Source organism: Salmo trutta, chromosome 38 (assembly GCF_901001165.1).
Source record: "Salmo trutta chromosome 38, fSalTru1.1, whole genome shotgun sequence".
Taxonomy (NCBI): Eukaryota; Metazoa; Chordata; class Actinopteri; order Salmoniformes; family Salmonidae; genus Salmo; species Salmo trutta.
Window position 1 is genome coordinate 19,572,037 of NC_042994.1, and position 19,851 is coordinate 19,591,887.

Sequence of the window (19,851 nt, forward strand, 5' to 3'; positions counted from 1 at the left end):
AATTATATTGTAAATTGGAATGGTCGAGTAATGTCTTTCATGGAGTTATCATAATTGTATGAGAAGGTCTGCTCAATCCAAGATTACAACCAATTGATTACACCCCAAAAATTGAGGAGGCAGTGAACTGATCTGTCTGCCCAATATAAATCATCAAAACTGGCAGAGGAATAAAAATAGCATAAATAGGAAAGTATACCAGTTTCATTTGAGGACCAGTATACAGCTGTGCCACACAGATAGCAAAATAGCTGGGAAAAGATTTTTGATGTACCGATTCCATGGTACAGGGTATATGAGCTGATACATAAAACGACGCAATATTCAAGACTTCGTGCTTTTCAGCTACAATGTTGGTACAGAATTCTTGCCACCAACAAAATGTTGAATATTTGGGGCATACAATCATCACAGCTCTGCAGATTTCGTTGTGAAGATACAGAATCAATAGACCACTTGTTTTGGTATTGCCCTCAAGTAGCCAGTTTCTGGTCTCAGGTTCAGGAATGGCTGAAAAAGCATAACATTAATCTAAAATTGACTATAGAAATAGATGTTGTTGGGAGATCTGGAGGCCTGGTCAGTCAATTACTAATACTCTTAGTAAAAGTATTTATCTTCAACGCGCAATCTGTGGATTCTATTCAATTAGATAGATTCGAATGGTATGTTAAACATCACAGCATATTTGAAAGATATATGGCACGTAGAAATCAGAAGAGGGTAGCCAGCAGAGATGGGTGGGATAGGCTGAGGGTTGTAATGTGGAATTGGAGACAAGTGGGAGTAGAGTTGCTGGGCGGGGGACAGAATGATCGTCAAAGATAAACGTTTTTTTTTTAAGTTTAGAAAAAAATAAAGTTTGAATAACACTGGAGGGGCAACGTTGTTACATCTAATGCCCGTTAGCCTGAGGCTGATGCCGCGCAGGTTTTGTACGTGTGTACACATGCATATACACACACTTGCATTCAAACCCACACATGTGCACATACACACACATTTAAATATGGGGGGGGGCGGGGTCTTGGATGGTTGAGGGGCAGCTCTCAGGGAACTGTGGATCTTGGAGGGCTGGTGGCCTGGCAGTTGGGAGCTTGGGCCGGTGGCTGATAGGTCGCTGGTTCGGGTCCCCGTTTTTGACCTTGTGGTAGAGCTGCTCTTGAGCAGGGTGTTGAAGCTGGTTGCTTCTGTGGGTTGCTATGGATGGGAGTCTGTTACATGACTGAATGTAATGTAAATGTTGAGCTGCTTCACTGCAAGTAGATATGTTTTAATATTCAAATGTTTATTTTTGTAAATGATATAATAAAAAATGTTGTCTTGTGTCATAAACTTTCTTTTGCCAGAAGTGAACAGAGACATATCCAAATCTTTAGGTAATTCATTAATTAATTAATGCTTATACCGATTTGACGATATCGGTATAAGACATTCATAGTAACTCATCACATTCTTTAACATTCTGCATGCAATGCATAGGCTTAGTGATTATATTATAGCTCATTGTAATATAACACTGTCGGTGTGTTACATGAATAATCATGCGTAGTCTCTTGATAAGCCTTGTATTCTTCAATACAACAATTATATTTCCATGTTGAGTGCAAAAGCTAAAAGCTGGAGATGGATAACTACAACACTTGAATTTGGAATTTCAGTTTTTACATTTCCTGACACTCCCTTGCCGGCAAGCATGGATCAGTATTGTATAGTTATCAGTAAAACAAGTATCCTAAAGTCTATAAGCATAGCCATTCAGATTTTACATTATGTTGGCCTACACGCATAATCGTAGTCTACTTTGCAATGTACTGCCATTTTATTAAATGATTCTTCAGTGATGAAAGTTTTCATCCATGCTTTATGAGCTCAGTATACCTATGACTGCCTAACTCATCACTCTAGGTATTTCATTCATTCTCATAAACAAATGATTTTCTACAAACAATTTTGACATGTTAGGTCAATCCTTGCAGTCACAGTTCCATCTTGTATAATGGTTATATTCTCCTCCCAGTAGTAAGTGGCAGGGTGGTCATCGACTGCAATATATACGTTCTGATTTGTGGTTTTCAGCTTCAAGTTATGGTTAACCGCAGCCCATGAATAACAATTTCACAGTTTGTGTGGTCATTCCAATAATTTTGTAAATGGTTAGAGGTGGTTTCGAATGTCTAATTATTCATTTTGTTAGACAGTTTATTCTCTGAGTCTGGGTTTTACTACAGATTCTTCTCACCAGTGTACTTTTGGGCGATTATCAGGTTTAGTCATTTGCAGGCCTTTGCCCTACCTTACTGAGAAACGGTCGATCTTTAGTGGGGAAAGTTATTTCAATTTATGCTCCGATGTGCTTCGTAAGTAAAAGGCCACAACAGTGGTTACCAACAGGTCTATCGTGATCTCCAAGCATTTCTGTAAAAAAACAACGATAAGCCCAAAGACATGTTTATAAACTGATAAAGCCTAGCTTTCCTATTTGTTTCGCGCTGTTAAGCGTAGGTGCACTTGATTCAGCAGCCCTAGTGCCGTGAAGGAAAGGTAGGCTACAATTATGCATGTAGACCAAAATTATAATGTAAACAAGTGCACTACTTGTTATTACTCATATTCTACATCAAATGCCCACAGATGAGGTTGTTTCACTCCATATGTTCTCTCGATGCGTTCTTATTCCTGGTTCCCTATGGTTTACAACTTCTCTTGGGCCTTTTGTTCCTTCCCGCGACGTATGTTTGGCTCATCTGGTTTTCCATGCTTCTTGTTACTGCCTTAACTCTCAAGCACTCTTACAGCTTGCACAATTGTTTTGTTAGTTCCATTTCTTTCTGAGAAAGAGATATATAGTTCAAAATCTTGAATTTAAGGGGGTACAGGTAATTTTAGATAGTTGGTACATAACCTTTAAACAATTGATCTTGTAAATTAGGGAAATATCATTTCTATGTGAAGGGTACAATTAATTTGTTAAACAGCTGTAAGTATGACCATTTGCCACAAGAGATGGTATACAAAGTGGTGTGGACATGTTTTTTTTACCAGTATAAAAACAGATCTAGGAAGTATAACCTCAAATTGCTTCCAGTCACAAACAAAATGATATTTTAGAAATCCTCATACAAAAATGAATTCCGCTTGTTCTCTATCAGAAGCAACCTCTTATGCATCCATTCTTCGTAGTGCTGAGATTCTTTTCCTAAACTTTACATTTTCTAAATGGATGATTATGGTTAAACAGTTTCCAGTAGAGTACAACTTGTTGGTGAAAATGCTGGAATATAGAGCAAAAAAATTTTAATCTTAGCTTCAGTGTCCAAATACATATGGTGAGGACTGTATGCATCTTGTCAAGCTCTCTATTTGTGTATAAGACCAAGACAATGTTGCTGGTAGGAAGTAAAACAGAAGCGTGTCACTGCCTTGACTCACATTGTGCCTGTTTGACATCTCTTTCTGTTGTCCATTGATGGTTTTCAATAACTTTTCAAGGAACTATCAGTCTGCTGACAGACATGATCTCGCGCAAAGATCGAAAGCAGTTGTTTGTGTACTTTTCCAATGTACCAGCCTCCTAGAGAGAGAAAAAGAGAATGAGTGAGAAAAGCGAGCCAAGAAGCAACAACAGGTTGAGTTATGAGTACAACTTAGCTATTTAGCGAATATTAAAATGTTACGAAATTTGCTAGAAAAAAAAAGCAAACCTGGCACAGTCGGGGCAGCATTGATGAAAGGTAGTTGAACCCCATTGGCTCCTGGCTATACCATATGCTGTCACTGGTGATGACCATCTTCTTAGGATGGAGGTAGAAGGCAGTGGCATCTGAAGGGATCTTGCTCAGATACTTCTCCAAGGAGGCGACTGGACAGAGGTGACTACCAGGGTTCTGGAACATGATTCCCACAGCGATTCTGCCAGTTCTGCTCTTCTGCATCTTTGTGGTTCGGTCTTTCTTCTTTGGAAGCCAGCGTTGCATATTTTGCTCCATTTTCATCGTACCTTATTACAAACGACTGTGGCGTTAGCTGTCTATTGCCCTCTTTTCCTCTGGGGCCAAAGTGTAACTGGATATCAAACCACACTTTGTTCACTAGTCCTCTGGGTATGTAGGGGCTTAGCACAGTAGAGTTTTGAAGAATCTCAAGGTCTTGTGCTTTAATCACCTTAGGATGGGTAGTTTTGTCCCTGCCCTCTCATCTGAGTTTCTTTAGTACCCCAATAAATACATTATTAGAGGAGGTAAACTGTCCTTCATCAAGCACCAGGTTCTGCTAAGGGGAGGGAGGTTAATGAATCTGTTCACACCAGCCCGGATTCCAATATAGCTTGGTATGCAATACTCCCCACCTTTACCTCTTCGAACAGAACAGTAAAAATCTCGCAAGAGGACATTCATTTCAGATTTCTCAATGGTTGAAAAATCCACTATCATCTGTTTCTCTGCCAGCCAGTCCTTTAAGCAGTTTATAGCTCACAAAGTTTGCTTGTTGGTTGCTTGTACAATGCTGCTCTTTTCTAATTGATCTAATACTTCAGTGTCTACCTCTGCATGTCTTGACACCATGGGCCTATCCGTATCCATGTTCAGACACTCTTCTATGAACAGATCAAATTAATCAAATGTTATGTTTGCAAATTCATCCTTGGGATAACTGTGACAATGTTTTGTTAAGGCGTCAGCATGCTTCAGTTCGGCTGGCGGCTAGGCGAACCCGAACGAGTGTGCTCGCCTACTCCCTTCAAAAGACCTTTGCTTGAAAAACGAGAACACGGCAATAGTACTGTTGGTCCATTTTGATACACTGTAGCCAGTATACGCTTCCTCAAAACAGTCAGAATGGATCTAAAATAACTCAAGAAATCTGTTATTCATTTCAACGTTTTTGTAGAGATCTTAGTTAGATGTAAAATTGGGAGACTAAGATGTTTGGTGCAGTATTTCTTCATGAAAAGATTTGCATCAAAACGAGTCATCTCTCGTTGAATGACAAAAAAATACTTTATTGAAGAATCCCTATTGTTGACCAATCACCGAAGGGGCGTAGACTTCAGTTCCGAACTTCAGCTTGCCTTAAGGAAAAAAATAAAATAAATGGTGTACCTGAACAGCTGAAAAAACCCTCACCGAAGTCCAAAACGGACAAAAACGTCACTAAATGTCACCATGCACGAACTCTTCCGAACTGTGTTGGCTGGGAAACATGCGGACGCCTTTACAAAGTTGCATAACGTAAATAATTCACAATGATACCTTTTTATAGTGAAACTGATGAGGTAGCCATGAGGCTATTCCATATTAAATCAATTACCTTTGTGTTTGTCTAGTTGATCTAATATTTCGGTGTCTACCTCTGCATGTCTTGACACCGTGGGCCGATCCGTATCCATGTTCAGCCACTCTTCTATGAACAGATCAAACAGTCTGTGCGGGCAAGAACTCAATTCACCCTTGGACTCCTAAACAACATTTTTTGAAACTTTGGCAAAGCGTCAAGTCTACAACATTTGATGCTGGGGAGAGTGGGGTAAGTTGAGCCAAATGGATTATATGAGCCACCCTTGCTTCTAGGAAACCATACCAAAATGTTTTATATTTTACCAAATATTTAGGAAGAGGTCATCATTTCATGGAGTCTGTCATACAGCACCCCCTGATAAATCTGAATAAAAAATACAAAAAATAAAAGGTTTAAAAAAAATAAGTGTGCACTGGCCCTTTACTAGTCATGTATTAGCAGGTCGATATAGCAGTCTGTAGTGTGAGCAAAAAATGTTCTGCGCTCAAAATACTGCATGTTCTTCTCACTATATTTGCTGGTGAGTGGAAGTTCTAAACGGATGCTTCAGATTTCCATCACCAATGATGTATCTGGTATATTTTGTCTGTGGTGATGAGAGTGAAAGTGATCAAGTACCCGTGAGGTTATTCCATATTAAATGAATCACCTTTTTTTATTGAAATCAAACGTTCTATACATGCCGATGGTAGAAATGATGAGGACGTGAATCTTGGACCTGAATGACCAACCATTCAGGGGATAGAGGTGCTCAGTTGGCTCATTTTGGACCCCCCACTCTATCATGAAATACCCATAGCCCTGTCACTAATAAAGATAATAAGTTTGTTTTTAATATCATTTGAAAGCTTAAAACACAGGATTGTAAAACTATTTAATATTTTTGTCTCAATGCTATATGATAGCAAATTATTGATACAATCCTCATTTTACGTTTCAGCTCCATTTGTAGTATTAATGGAATAATCCACTCAAAAATGTTTGTTTTTTTCTCTTCATTAGTGCACTGCTGATCCAGCTCCAAAATGTTTTACATGCCAGCAATCAAGATATTGCACTTCAAGATGCAAAGTGTATTGAGCCACATCATCATGTGTTTTGCAACATATGAAGCATTTTGCATTATCGTGACAATGTGGCACAATACAAAAATGTAGATTGATTGTACAGAACCTTAAGCCTAAATAAGTGGATTGAAATATATCAGTTATACCTGTTGTTTTGATCCTCTTTTGTGCTTGAATGGTTGCACCGTCTTCAGCATTGATTAGATCTCCATCTGTGTGATAAATGGTAAACACGTGAGAACTGCAAATATACAATATGTTGTGACATAGGTTATTTTATTTTTCAACATTAGATTTTTTTTTTTAAAGGCCCGGACTACTCTGTGTCAGGGAAACCGGCTCCTAATGCTTACCTGTCCACATTTTTGTTTTTGGCCTTTGCATTTCTTGGTCCTGGTGCTCAGAGGAGTCAGATGTTTCATCAATTGGTATAGGGGTTCCCACTGGATTATTTTGTGTGGAGGGTTTGCCTGGCTGTATTGGTGTGGGGAATTTTGGCTGTATAGGTCTGGGGATTTTGGCCTGTATTGGTCTGGGGATTTTGGGCTGTATTGGTGTGGGGGTTCCGTTCATGCAGATGGATGTGGGATTCCATTCAGGCAGATGTATGTGGGGATTCTGTCTAGCTTGGTTGATGTTGATGGTTTTCCTGGGTCTGTTGGTGTGGGGAGTCCATCTAGCTCGGCTGGTGCAGGGGTCCCCACTGAATTAATTGGTGAAGGGGTTCCCACAGGACTGGTTGATGTGGAGTGTTTGCCTGGCTCTGTTGGTGTGGGGATTAGGTTCAGTTGTAAAGATATGGGGATTCTGTCTAGCATAGTTGGTGCAGGGGTTCCTGATGGATCAATTGCTGTAGGAGTTCCCACTAGATTGGTTGGTGTAGGGATTCCTGCTGGATTGGTTGGTGTGGAGGGTTTGCCTGGCTCTGTTGGTGTGGGGATTAGGTTCAGTTGTAAAGGTATGGGGATTCCGTCTCGCTTGGTTGGTGCCGGGGTTTCCACTGGATTGATAGTTGTAGGGGTTTCCATTAGTGATTAGTGTGTTGGGTTTGCACGTCTCTGTTGGTGTGGGTATTATGTTCAGTCGGATGGATATGGGTATTCTGTATAGCTCTGCTGGTGCAGGGGTTCCCACTGGATCGATTGTTGTAGGGGTTCCCTCTACCTCAGCTGGTGCGGGGGTCCCGTCCGGCTCTGAAGACATTGGGGAGCACTGGCATTGGGACTCGGTGCCGAGTGTGACTGCATTATAAAGAATGATAGTTATTCAAATATCACTACAATGAGCATCAGAAGCTTTAATGTGGATGTCAAATAAAGAAACATGAGGTACACTACCTAGAAACACAAAGCTCATCTTCAAGCTTAACTACAGTGAGCTGGTTACAAATCTTAAACAAAACATAGAGAGCTGGAGAATACTGACTCTAACCATGATGGGGTGCATTAATGACATAAAAATGGTTTCTCTTCCCAGGTTCCTTAATCTTTTCTTACCTCTTCATATATATATATAATTTTTTTAAAACATTGGATTCAACAATCATGCCATTTGTTTGGGGTAACAAAGCCCATCGTATCTGTAAAGCTCACTTGCAAAAGCTCAAGGAAAGTGGCGGCCTAGGCCTACCAATCTGTAAACATTAATAATGGGCTGCAAATGCCAGGGCATTAGGTTTCCCTGATAAATTGGACACTGATGCCCCCCTGTGGCTAAATATTGAAGTCAAGACCGCAACAAATTCCTCTCTTCCAGCCGTGCATTTTTTAATTATTATTTTTTTTTTACTGAACTAGGCAAGTCAGTTAAGAACATATTCTTATTTACAATGACGGCCTACACCGGCCAAACCCTCCTCTAACCCAGTCGATGCTGGGCCAATTGTGCGCCGCCCTATGGGACTCCTGATCACGGCCAGTTGTGATACAGCCCGGGATCGAACCAAGAATCGAACCAGGGTCTGTAGTGACGCCTCTAGCACTGAGATGCAGTGCCTTAGACCGCTGAGCCACTCGGGAGCAAAGCAGAGTGCCTAAACAAACTGCCTGATACCTCTATACACCTCAATGTTTTTATTATTATTTTGTTCCATCCAGGTCTGATCAGGTATTTGTTGAGTGGGGGGGAAAAGGGACTGGCCACAATAGAACAACTAGATAAGCAATTTGCATCATTCAACCAGTTAAAAGAACACATTTAAATGCTTTGATTCCCATTTTTGTTAGTCTGTCTCCTTTTTCTCCAACTATACGGAGGCCTCTACTAGTCACCCCAAGGAGACCTAGGGTAGCTAAAGAGTTAAATATTTAGATCTCAGATGAGAAACCCTGTCTAGAATTCACTCATGTTCCACCAACGACAGATATCAATTGATACAAAGAAATGCATAGGCTTCATTACTCCAAAACCAAACTACATAGAATTTACCCCCATGTCTCCCCACTGTGTGACAGATGTAAAGCCTTAGAGGTTTCATGACTTTTGTGTGAACATTGTTTAATGCTATTCAAAAGGTATATGAGAGGGCCATTGAATCTGACCCAGAACTGTGGCTCAGAGACTGTTTTAAAAATCATCCTGAGGAACAACAGGCTCTGATGTTTGGTATGGTGGCTGTCCCCAAAAAATGATTCACAGAATGGAAGTCACCCACCCACCCCCCTTTACTTCTGCAGATAGCTATCAAAAATGATTAACACCGTAAACATGGAAAATGTTAGTTTTTACAGGCTAATTCCTCCAACAGATGTCTCAATAAAAGTTAATTGTTAAGTCTTTTGTCTGTAATGTCTTTTTCGTTTTGTGTCAGGATCTCAGTAAGGCTAGCTGTCGCCATCGGCTAATGGAGATCCTAATAAATCAAATTAAGATTTAGGGCCCATTTCTGGATAAACTGATTGTGACCGCCGATTGTTTTTGTAGCTGTCATATTGTTGTCACTTAAAGGAAAGATTCACCGATTTCTAATGTTATATCGTCATATTGCATGATATAATGCAAAATGTGTCATACTGGCTGTATGCTTGAATGGCGAATAGCTCAGATACACATGAAATGACCCCGGGATTGATAAAATATCACTCAAAGAAGCACAAATACGATATAACTTTCAAAATGGGTGAATCTTTCCTTAATGCAATATTCCACTTTATGTCTAGCGGTACTAAATTGTACTAAATTGTAAAAGAAAATCCTTCTAAAATAAAATATATTAAAAAAAAACAAAAAAACACTTGGTGCACTTACCATTCAGAAGACCTAAATAAATGTTTCTCAATGTTTCAATAGAGCCCGTTTCTTTTATGACTTGGGGGTGAGGGCAAAAGGAATCCATATCGATGTGTTTTGTTCCATTTCTCCTTTTTCCAAGCAGGTGAAGGGGAACAAATCCCAGAGTATGTAATTTGTAGAGCTGAAATACAGAATCAGACATTCAGATTTAAAGTAGTAGCTAGCCTATAATTTGAAAAATAGTATTATTATGTTTAACATTGTTATATGAGGAGGGGGAACACTTACCAATACTTTAGTGGAAGTCAATATCTGAGAGCTATTATTATAATGGGTGCAATCATTGTGTTCCCATTCGTAATCATACTTCTTCATTGCTTGTAAAACCTTCTCTTTTGGATGGTCAAAGAAACAACTGTTGCAGGTCTTACTAAACACAGTGGTTTGTGTCTGACACTGTATACACAGTGAGCCTGACATTTCATCCCTTTTAAAATCTGATGAGAGAAATGACAAGCAGTTTAGTCATGCCAACTACCACAATTAGCTAGATAGCTAGCCATCTAGCTAACACGACAGGTAAATAGAGTAAAAGGCAACAAACTTACTGGGCAAGGGGTTCTAACTTCAGTCCAGGAGAAGGTTAGCAAGCAATGATAAAACTACAAACTAGCTAGAGTTTGCAAGTTATTTTGTAGCTGGGCAGAGCACTGACGTCCAACTGAACCAAGCGAAGTTACACATCACATAGGTGCAACTTGCAGACTTGTTTACGTGCTGCTGTGCGAGTCTTTTTTTGTACACTTTGTATAAAATAATAAAACACAGAACTACAGGATATTTCTTAACATAACTCTTTATTAACTAGCTACAACAGCATGTTCGCCTATCTCCAACCACGATCAACTGGCCATGACCTAACCGTCTGGGTGGTCTTAACCAATCACCGCACAGTATGATACGGCGGTAAAATGCATCCAATTATAATTCAGTATGTATTCACATATGAATATTACATCCCCCTTGTTTTAAAACAAAATACAAATGTTTTACATATTCTAAGCTTTTCTTTTGAATACATGCTCTGTAGTTTGAACTCAAGGTAAGTAACCATTTATATTGCATAATACACCAACTGAATCAACATAGACTCTGACACAATGATCCAACATACTGTTACTTTTCAAACAAGGGATTCTCAGCAACTCAGCTTTTACTGTAGAAATGACATCTTAACATTTCAAACAAATACAATACCAAAGCATGTCAAGTGAACTTTCAATAACAAGTTTACAGTCTGGCAGCGATCCGCCTACACCCTTTGACATTTCACAGGTCGAGGACAGCTCTGGGCTTGACCTCTCTTCCTGACCTTGTGCGATATGATGTTGAGCATGCTTCTGTGTCAGTCAACAGCTCTTGTGGTGTTGCAGGTAAGTGTGGTGTATGTTGTGCTGTGTGTGTGTTTAGTCCATCACGTTCTCTTTCAGGGGAACAGTTCATCTCATCAGTGTGTTGTTCTTTTGTGTTCAGTAAGTGACGATGATTGCGGCGGTACACCGCTCCTTCTGCTGTGCGGACGTGATATGAACGTTCAGTGTCAGCTGGCTGGATGACGACTGCTTGCTTCCAGAGGCCATGCTCCTGGATTTTAACTGACTCTCCGTCGATCAGTGGTGGCAGTGGTCTAGCTGACCTGCCGTAGTCTCGCTTTTGTTGTTGTTGTCTCTGTGCATGTTTTTCATGCATTTCCTTGTAGCTGACAACCTCAGGTTGCAGCTGCTGGTTGGTGCTGGGAAGGGTTGAGCGAAGTCTGCGGCTCATCAACAGCTGGGCTGGTGATTTGAAGTTGTCAACTGGAGTGTTGCGGTATTCAAGGAGACTGAGGTAGGGGTCTCTCTTGTCTGCTTTTGCTTTGTCCATGAGTGATTTAGCAATCTGCACAGAATTTTCAGCAAGGCCATTACTTTGAGGGTAATGTGGGCTTGTGGTGACATGTGTGAACTCCAATGCTTTTGTGAAGGATTCAAACTCATTTGATTTGTAACAGGGCCCATTGTCAGATATTAAAGTCTCTACAATGCCATGCCTGGCAAAGGCTGCTTTCAGCTTGTGTATCACAGCTGCAGATGTGGTGCTGTGAAGCTTGTCGAGTTCGAAGTATCTGCTGTAGTAGTCCACTGTTACGATGTAGTCCTCGTTGTTCCAGGTGAACAGATCGGTTGCCACGACCTGCCAGGGTCGGTCTGGGATACAGTGAGGTAACATTGGCTCTTTGGTGTTTGAGGGGCGTCTTTCAAGACAGATGGTGCATCTACCAACAATGTCCTCTATTTGTTTGCACATTCCAGGCCAAAACAAAATGTCCCATGCTCTCTGTTTGCACTTTTCCATGCCCATGTGTCCAGCATGGATCTTTTTCAAAATCTCTTCTCTGAGACTGGTAGGAATAATGATTTTCTCTCCTTTGAAAATGATTCCGTTGATCTGTGATAGTTCATCACGATGGTTCCAGAATTCTGAGACGCTCTGAGGGCATTTTCTACTCTCCTCAGGCCATCTATCCTGTATGACTTTCCTCAGCTGTGTGAGTTGTGAGTCCTTGTCTGTTTCTGCTTGGATCTCCTTCAGTTTCGTGTCACTAACTGGTAAGTTGCTGTACACAGTGTGCACTTGCATGTCCATGCCCTCACTGAGGCTGCTGTCCTTGTAGGTAAGAAACTTCCTGGAGAGTGTGTCTGCGACAGGGATGTCTTTGCCTGGACGGTGAGTGATTGTGAAGTCGTATTTTTGTAGTTTGAGGATCATTCTCTGTAGCCTTGGCGGGGCTGCAGCTAGTGGTTTGCTCATGATTGACTCAAGGGGCTTGTGGTCGGATTCCACAATGACTTGTCGTCCATATACGTACTGATGGAAACGTTTACATCCGAACAGAATGGCATAGAGCTCCTTTTCGATTTGAGCGTAGTTGATTTCACAGTCTGTGAGAGATTTGGAAGCGTAGCCGATGGGCTTTCCTTCTTGCAGTAGCACTGCACCTAGTCCATACTTCGACGCGTCCACTTGGAGTCTGAGCTCTTTGTTGGGGTCGTAGTAGGCAAGGATTGGTCCTGGTTCTCTCGTGATCAAGTCTTTCACATTCTGGAAAGCAATGTCGTGTTGCTTGTCCCAGAGAAACTCACTGGACTGCTTTAGCAGTTGACGCAGGGGTGCATTAGCATTGGAGAGGCTGGGTGCGAACTTGGCTAAGTAGTTGACCATGCCAAGCACTGTTTCCAGCTCTGCACGGTTCTTTGGTGGCTCCATTTCTTTTATGGCTGAGATCTTCTCTGGATCTGGCTTGATTCCATTCGCTGTGAGAAGATGTCCGAAGTAGCTGACCACTGTAGCGCTGACTGTGCTCTTCTCGGGGTTAAGCCGGACTCCTCTCTCGCGGGATCTTTGCAGCATCGCGCGGAGGTTTCGGTCGTGCTCCTCTTTGGTTCGACCATAAACAAGGATGTTGTCCACAATTGCCACAACTCCGTCGAGGCCTTCATACACTTCGTCGATCTTTCGCTGAAACTCGTCTTGGGCTGAGATAATCCCAAAAGGCAGGCAACGGAACCTGTAGCGTCCAAACGGTGTGTTGAATGTTGTGAGCTTAGATGACTCTTCTGTGAGCTTGATAGCCCAGTAGCCTGATCTAGCGTCCATGACACTGAAGTAGTGTGCTCCCGCTAGCTTGTGTGTGATACCATCTAGCGTCGGTAAAAGGTAATGGGGCCGTTTGATAGCCTTGTTCAAGTCTCTTGGGTCGAGGCATACTCGGAGCTTGCCTGTACATGGTTTCTTCACCACCACTAACGCGTTTACCCAGTCAGTCGGTTCTGTAACCTTGGTGACTATGTCAGATTGCTCCATGCTCTCCAACTCTTTCTTCAGACGGGCACAGAGAGCAAGGGGAATCTTTCTCGGGGGGTAGACCACAGGGGTTGCGTCTGGGTCAAGGTGAATGGTACATTCTCCTGGGAATAATCCTATTCCTGTAAAGACATCAGCAAACTCCTCCAGTACATTTTCTGTCTCTACTGGCTCTGTTACTGATAAAACTAGCTTGATGAGGTCCATGTCTAAACATGCTTTAAGACCTAGCACTGCAGGTGCTCTAGTGTCAACAACGTAAAAGTCCAACATCATGTCACTTTCCTTGTATTTGCATTTGAAAGTGCATGTGCCTTTTACTGGGAGCTGTTCACCACCATAACCAGTCAGTCTGCGCATGGTGGGCTGTAGCTCGCACTCAGATGTCAAGCTGCGGTACTTATTCAGAGGAATAATGCTCAGACCCAACATTCAAAAGTTTCTCTCTCACTCGCGGTGAGTGTATTCCAAATACAATACAGTCCCTGACCATCTCATCCTTGTTTGCATAATCACAGTCTTTCACAAGCAGACGCAGCTCAGTCCCAAACTGTTCAAAAGACTCGCTAGCTCCCTGTACTTTCTCATGGAATTTGTACCTAGCGAAAATTGTATTAGTCTTCGGCACAACATATGCTTCAAAACGATCGTAGTATGTTTTCAGTACCTTCGATTCAGCCTCGGTAAGTGTCCATGTGTTGTAAATATCTCTCCCTTTTTCACCGATCCAGAGGAGCAGGTAGCTACACTTTTCCTCTTCTCCTCTTGCCTTCAGAGGACCCGTGAACATTAGCTCCACATGCTGTTTGTACTTACGCCATGCATCGGGTAAGTTTGTAGACTCCCAGTCCATTCGAGGTGAAGGAACTCCAGAAAAATCCATCTTTTAAGACCCTTTACTCTGACACCATGTCTTACTTTGTACAAAATAATAAAACGCAGAACTACAGGATATTTCTTAACATAACTCTTTATTAACTAGCTACAACAGCATGTTCGCCTATCTCCAACCATGATCAACTGGCCATGACCTAACCGTCTGGGTGGTCTTAACCAATCACCGCACAGTATGATACGGCGGTAAAATGCATCCAATTATAATTCAATATGTTTTCACATATGAATATTACAGTGCGTTTTGTTGCCAATCTTACTTTGCTACCTGACTACACGGTTTTTACTTTTTCACTACCGTATATTTTTAGTTTTTCCCTCACTCAACTTTTTTCATTCAACTTTTTCACCCCGGAGGTTTTATCTGGACATGGTTCGTCAGGACTTCAAACAGCCGAAGCTAAGTAACATTAACATGATGCCTTCTAATTGCAGTTGTTGTACTTATAATATACAAGAGAACGATCGCCTTACGGCGAGGATAGCTGTGCTGCAAGCCCAGCTTCAGACGCAATCGTTAGGCAAGGGCAATTTCAGTGTAGGAAAGGATGAAACAGCGTCTGTGGCACCAGTAAGTACAGATAGTAACGTTAGTATAAACCCCCTCGCACGGTCCCCGCAGCCGGACAACTTTCTCATGGCTTCTGGAGGGAAACGCTGTAGGAATGCTCAACCGGTGTCGCTTATTCAGCCGACAGAAACTTTCAATCGGTTCTCCCCGTTAAGCGAGTCAGATGCCGAGACTTCTCTGGTCTCTGCTCCTCCCGTTATGGGGTCTGAGACGCCGAAGATTCCCACCGTTAGCTCTGACAAATTGAAAACCCTAGTCATTGGCGACTCCATTACCCGCAGTATTAGACTTAAAACTAATCATCCAGCGATCATACACTGTTTACCAGGGGGCAGGGCTACCGACGTTAAGGCTAATCTAAAGACGGTGCTGGCTAAAGCTAAAACTGGCGAGTGTAGAGAGTATAGAGATATTGTTATCCACGTCGGCACCAACGATGTTAGGGTGAAACAGTCAGAGGTCACCAAGCGCAACATAGCTTCAGCGTGTAAATCAGCTAGAAAGATGTGTCGGCATCGATTAATTGTCTCTGGCCCCCTCCCAGTTAGGGGGAGTGATGACCTCTACAGCAGAGTCTCACAACTCAATCGCTGGTTGAAAACTGTTTTCTGCCCCTCCCAAAAGATAGAATTTGTAGATAATTGGCCCTCTTTAGGACCAAGCCTGGCCTTTGAGGAGTGACGGACTCCATCCTAGCTGGAGGGGTGCTCTCATCTTATCTACCAACATGGACATGGCTCTAACTCCTCTAGCTCCACAATGAGATAGGGTGCAGGCCAGGCAGCAGGCTGTTAGCCAGCCTGCCAGCTTAGTGGAGTCTGCCACTCGCACAGTCAGTGTAGTCAGCTCAGCTATCCCCATTGAGACCGTGTCTGTGCCTCGACCTAGGTTGGGCAAAATTAAAGATGGCGGTGTTCGCCTTAGCAATCTCACTAGTATAAAGACCTCCTCCATCCCTGCCATTATTGAAAGAGATCGTGATACCTCACATCTCAAAATAGGACTACTTAATGTTAGATCCCTCACTTCAAAGGCAGTTATAGTCAATTAACTAATCACTGATCATAATTTTGATGTGATTGGCCTGACTGAAACATGGCTTAAGCCTGATGAATTTACTGTGTTAAATGAGGCCTCACCCCCTGGTTACACTAGTGACCATATCCCCCGCGCATCCCGCAAAGGCGGAGGTGTTGCTAACATTTACGATAGCAAATTTCAATTTACCAAAAAAAACAACAACAACGTTTTCGTCTTTTGAGCTTTTAGTCATGAAATCTATGCAGCCTACTCAATCACTTTTTATAGCTACTGTTTACAGGCCTCCTGGGCCATATGCAGCGTTCCTCACTGAGTTCCCTGAATTCCTATCGGACCTTGTAGTCATCGCAGATAATATTCTAATTTTTGGTGACTTTAATATTCACATGGAAAAGTCCACAGACCCAATCCAAAAGGCTTTTGGAGCCATCATCGACTCAGTGGGTTTTGTCCAACATGGACCTACTCAATGCCACAGTCATACTCTGGACCTAGTTTTGTCCCATGGAATAAATGTTGTGGATCTTAATGTTTTTCCTCATAATCCTGGACTATCGGACCACCATTTTATTACGTTTGCAATCGCAACAAATAATCTGCTCAGACCCCAACCAAGGAGCATTAAAAGTCGTGCTATAAATTCTCAGACAACCCAAAGATTCCTTGATGCCCTTCCAGACTCCCTCTGCCTGCCCAAGGACGTCAGAGGACAAAAATCAGTTAACCACCTAACTGAGGAACTCAATTTAACCTTGCGCAATACCCTAGATGCAGTTGCACCCCTAAAAACTAAAAACATTTGTCATAAGAAACTAGCTCCCTGGTATACAGAAAATACACAAGCTCTGAAGCAAGCTTCCAGAAAATGGGAACGGAAATGGCGCACACCAAACTGGAAGTCTTCCGACTAGCTTGGAAAGACAGTACCGTGCAGTATCGAAGAGCCCTCACTGCTGCTCGATCATCCTATTTTTCCAACTTAATTGAGGAAAATAAGAACAATCCGAAATGTCTTTTTGATACTGTCGCAAAGCTAACTAAAAAGCAGCATTCCCCAAGAGAGGATGGCTCTCACTTCAGCAGTAATGAATTCATGAACTTCTTTGAGGAAAAGATCATGATCATTAGAAAGCAAATTACGGACTCCTCTTTAAATCTGCGTATTCCTCCAAAGCTCCGTTGTCCTGAGTCTGCACAACTCTGCCAGGACCTAGGATCAAGGGAGACACTAAAGTGTTTTAGTACTATATCTCTTGACACAATGATGAAAATAATCATGGCCTCTAAACCTTCAAGCTGTATACTGGACCCTATTCCAACTAAACTACTGAAAGAGCTGCTTTCTGTGCTTGGCCCTCCTATGTTGAACATAATAAACGGCTCTCTATCTACCGGATGTGTACCAAACTCACTAAAAGTGGCAGAAATAAAGCCTCTCTTGAAAAAGCCAAATCTGGACCCAGAAATTATAAAAAACTATCGGCCTATATCGAATCTTCCATTCCTCTCAAAATATTTTGAAAAAGCTGTTGCGCAGCAAATCACTGCCTTCCTGAAGACAAACAATGTATACGAAACGCGTCAGTCTCGTTTTAGACCCCATCATAGCACTGAGACTGCACTTGTGAAGGTGGTAAATTACCTTTTAATGACGTCAGACCGAGGCTCTGCATCTGTCCTCGTGCTCCTAGATCTTAGTGCTGCTTTTGATACCATCGATCACCACATTCTTTTGGAGAGATTGGAAACCCAAATTGGTCTACATGGACAAGTTCTGGCCTGGTTTAGATCTTATCTGTCGGAAAGATATCAGTTTGCCTCTGTGAATGGTTTGTCCTCTGACAAATCAACTGTATATTTCGGTGTTCCTCAAGGTTCTGTTTTAGGACCACTATTGTTTTCACTATATATTTTACCTCTTGGAGATGTCATTCGAAAACATAATGTTAAATTTCGCTGCTATGCGGATGACACACAGCTGTACATTTCAATGAAACATGGTGAAGCCCCAAAATTGCCCTCGCTAGAAGCCTGTGTCTCAGACATAAGGAAGTGGATGGCTGCAAACTTTCTACTTTTAAACTTGGACAAAACAGAGATGCTTGTTCTAGGTCCCAAGAAACAAAGAGATCTTCTGTTCAATCTGACAATTAATCTGGATGGTTGTACAGTCGTCTCAAATAAAACTGTGAAGGACCTCGGCGTTATTCTGGACCCTGATCTCTCTTTTGAAGAACATATCAAGACTGTTTTAAGGACAGCTTTTTTCCATCTACATAACATTGCAAAAATCAGAAACTTTCTGTCCAAAAATGATGCAGAAAAATTAATCCATGCCTTTGTTACTTCTAGGTTGGACTACTGCAATGCTCTACTTTCTGGCTACCCGGATAAAGCACTAAATAAACTTCAGTTAGTGCTAAATACGGCTGCTAGAATCCTGACTAGAACCAAAAGGTTTGATCATATTACTCCAGTGCTGGCCTCCCTACACTGGCTTCCTGTTAAGGCAAAGGCTGATTTCAAGGTTTTACTGCTAACCTACAAAGCATTACATGGGCTTGCTCCTACCTATCTTTCCGATTTGGTCCTGCCGTACATACCTACACGTACGCTACGGTCACAAGACGCGGGCCTCCTAATTGTTCCTAGAATTTCCAAGCAAACAGCTGGAGGCAGGGCTTTCTCCTATAGAGCTCAATTTTTATGGAATAGTCTGCCTACCCATGTGAGAGACGCAGACTCAGTCTCAACCTTTAAGTCTTTACTGAAGACACATCTCTTCAGTAGGTCCTATGATTAAGTGTAGTCTGGCCCAGGGGTGTGAAGGTGAACGGAAAGGCTGGAGCAACGAACCGCCCTTGCTGTCTCTGCCTGGCCGGTTCCCCTCTCTCCACTGGGATTCTCTGCCTCTACCCCTATTACAGGGGCTGAGTCACTGGCTTACTGGTATTCTTCCATGCCGTCCCTGGGAGGGGTGCGTCACTTGAGTGGGTTGAGTCACTGACGTGGTCTTCCTGTCTGGGTTGGCGCCCCCCCTTGGGTTGTGCCGTGCCGGAGATCTTTGGGGGCTATATTCGGCCTTGTCTCGGGATGGTAGGTTGGTGGTTGGGGATATCCCTCCAGTGGTGTGGGGGCTGTGCTTTGGCAAAGTGGGTAGGGTTATATCCTACCTGTTTGGCCCTGTCCAGGGGTTTCATCGGATGGGGCCACAGTGTCTCCTGACCCCTCCTGTCTCAGCCTCCAGTATTTATGCTGCAGTAGTTTATGTGTCGGGGGGCTAGGGTCAGTCTGTCACATCTGGAGTATTTCTCTTGTCTTTTCCGGTGTCCTGTGTGAATTTAAATATGCTCTCTCTAATTCTCTCTTTCTCTCTTTCTTTCTTTCTCTCTCTCTCTCGGAGGACCTGAGCCCTAGGACCATGCCTCAGGACTACCTGGCCTGATGACTCCTTGCTGTCCCCAGTTCACCTGGCCGTGCTGCTGCTCCAGTTCCAACTGTTCTGCCTGCGGCTATGGAACCCTGACCTGTTCACCGGACGTTCTACCTGTCCCAGACCTGCTGTCCCAGACCTGCTGGAACCCTGACCTGTTCACCGGACGTGCTACCTGTCCCAGACCTGCTGTTTTCAACTCTCTAGAGACAGCAGGAGCGGTAGAGATACTCTCAAAGATCGGCTATGAAAAATCCAACTGACACTTACTCTTGTGTTACTGACTTGTTACACCCTCGACAACTACTATGATTATTATTATTTGACCATGCTGGTCATTTATGAACATTTGAACATCTTGGCCATGTGCTGTTATAATCTCCACCCGGCACAGCCAGAAGAGGACTGGCCAC

The 19,851-nt window shown here is 42.6% G+C and overlaps 1 long non-coding RNA gene across 3 annotated transcripts; it reads right to left on the reverse strand.

The window, feature by feature from the left end:
* Positions 1–1,269: 1,269 nt before the first annotated feature.
* Positions 1,270–10,397, reverse strand: LOC115177839 (uncharacterized). 3 transcript variants are annotated; one of them, XR_003872513.1, is made up of 8 exons: positions 10,205–10,397; positions 9,885–10,093; positions 9,612–9,777; positions 6,719–7,606; positions 6,512–6,577; positions 5,311–5,403; positions 3,705–5,071; positions 1,270–3,574 (listed from the first exon to the last, which is right to left on the reverse strand). It is a non-coding gene; the product is annotated as an uncharacterized LOC115177839 (long non-coding RNA). The 3 variants fall into 3 exon arrangements; XR_003872511.1 differs by having other exon boundaries at positions 3,705–4,597; positions 10,205–10,395; XR_003872512.1 differs by having other exon boundaries at positions 3,705–4,597; positions 5,311–5,423; positions 10,205–10,395.
* Positions 10,398–19,851: the final 9,454 nt, after the last annotated feature.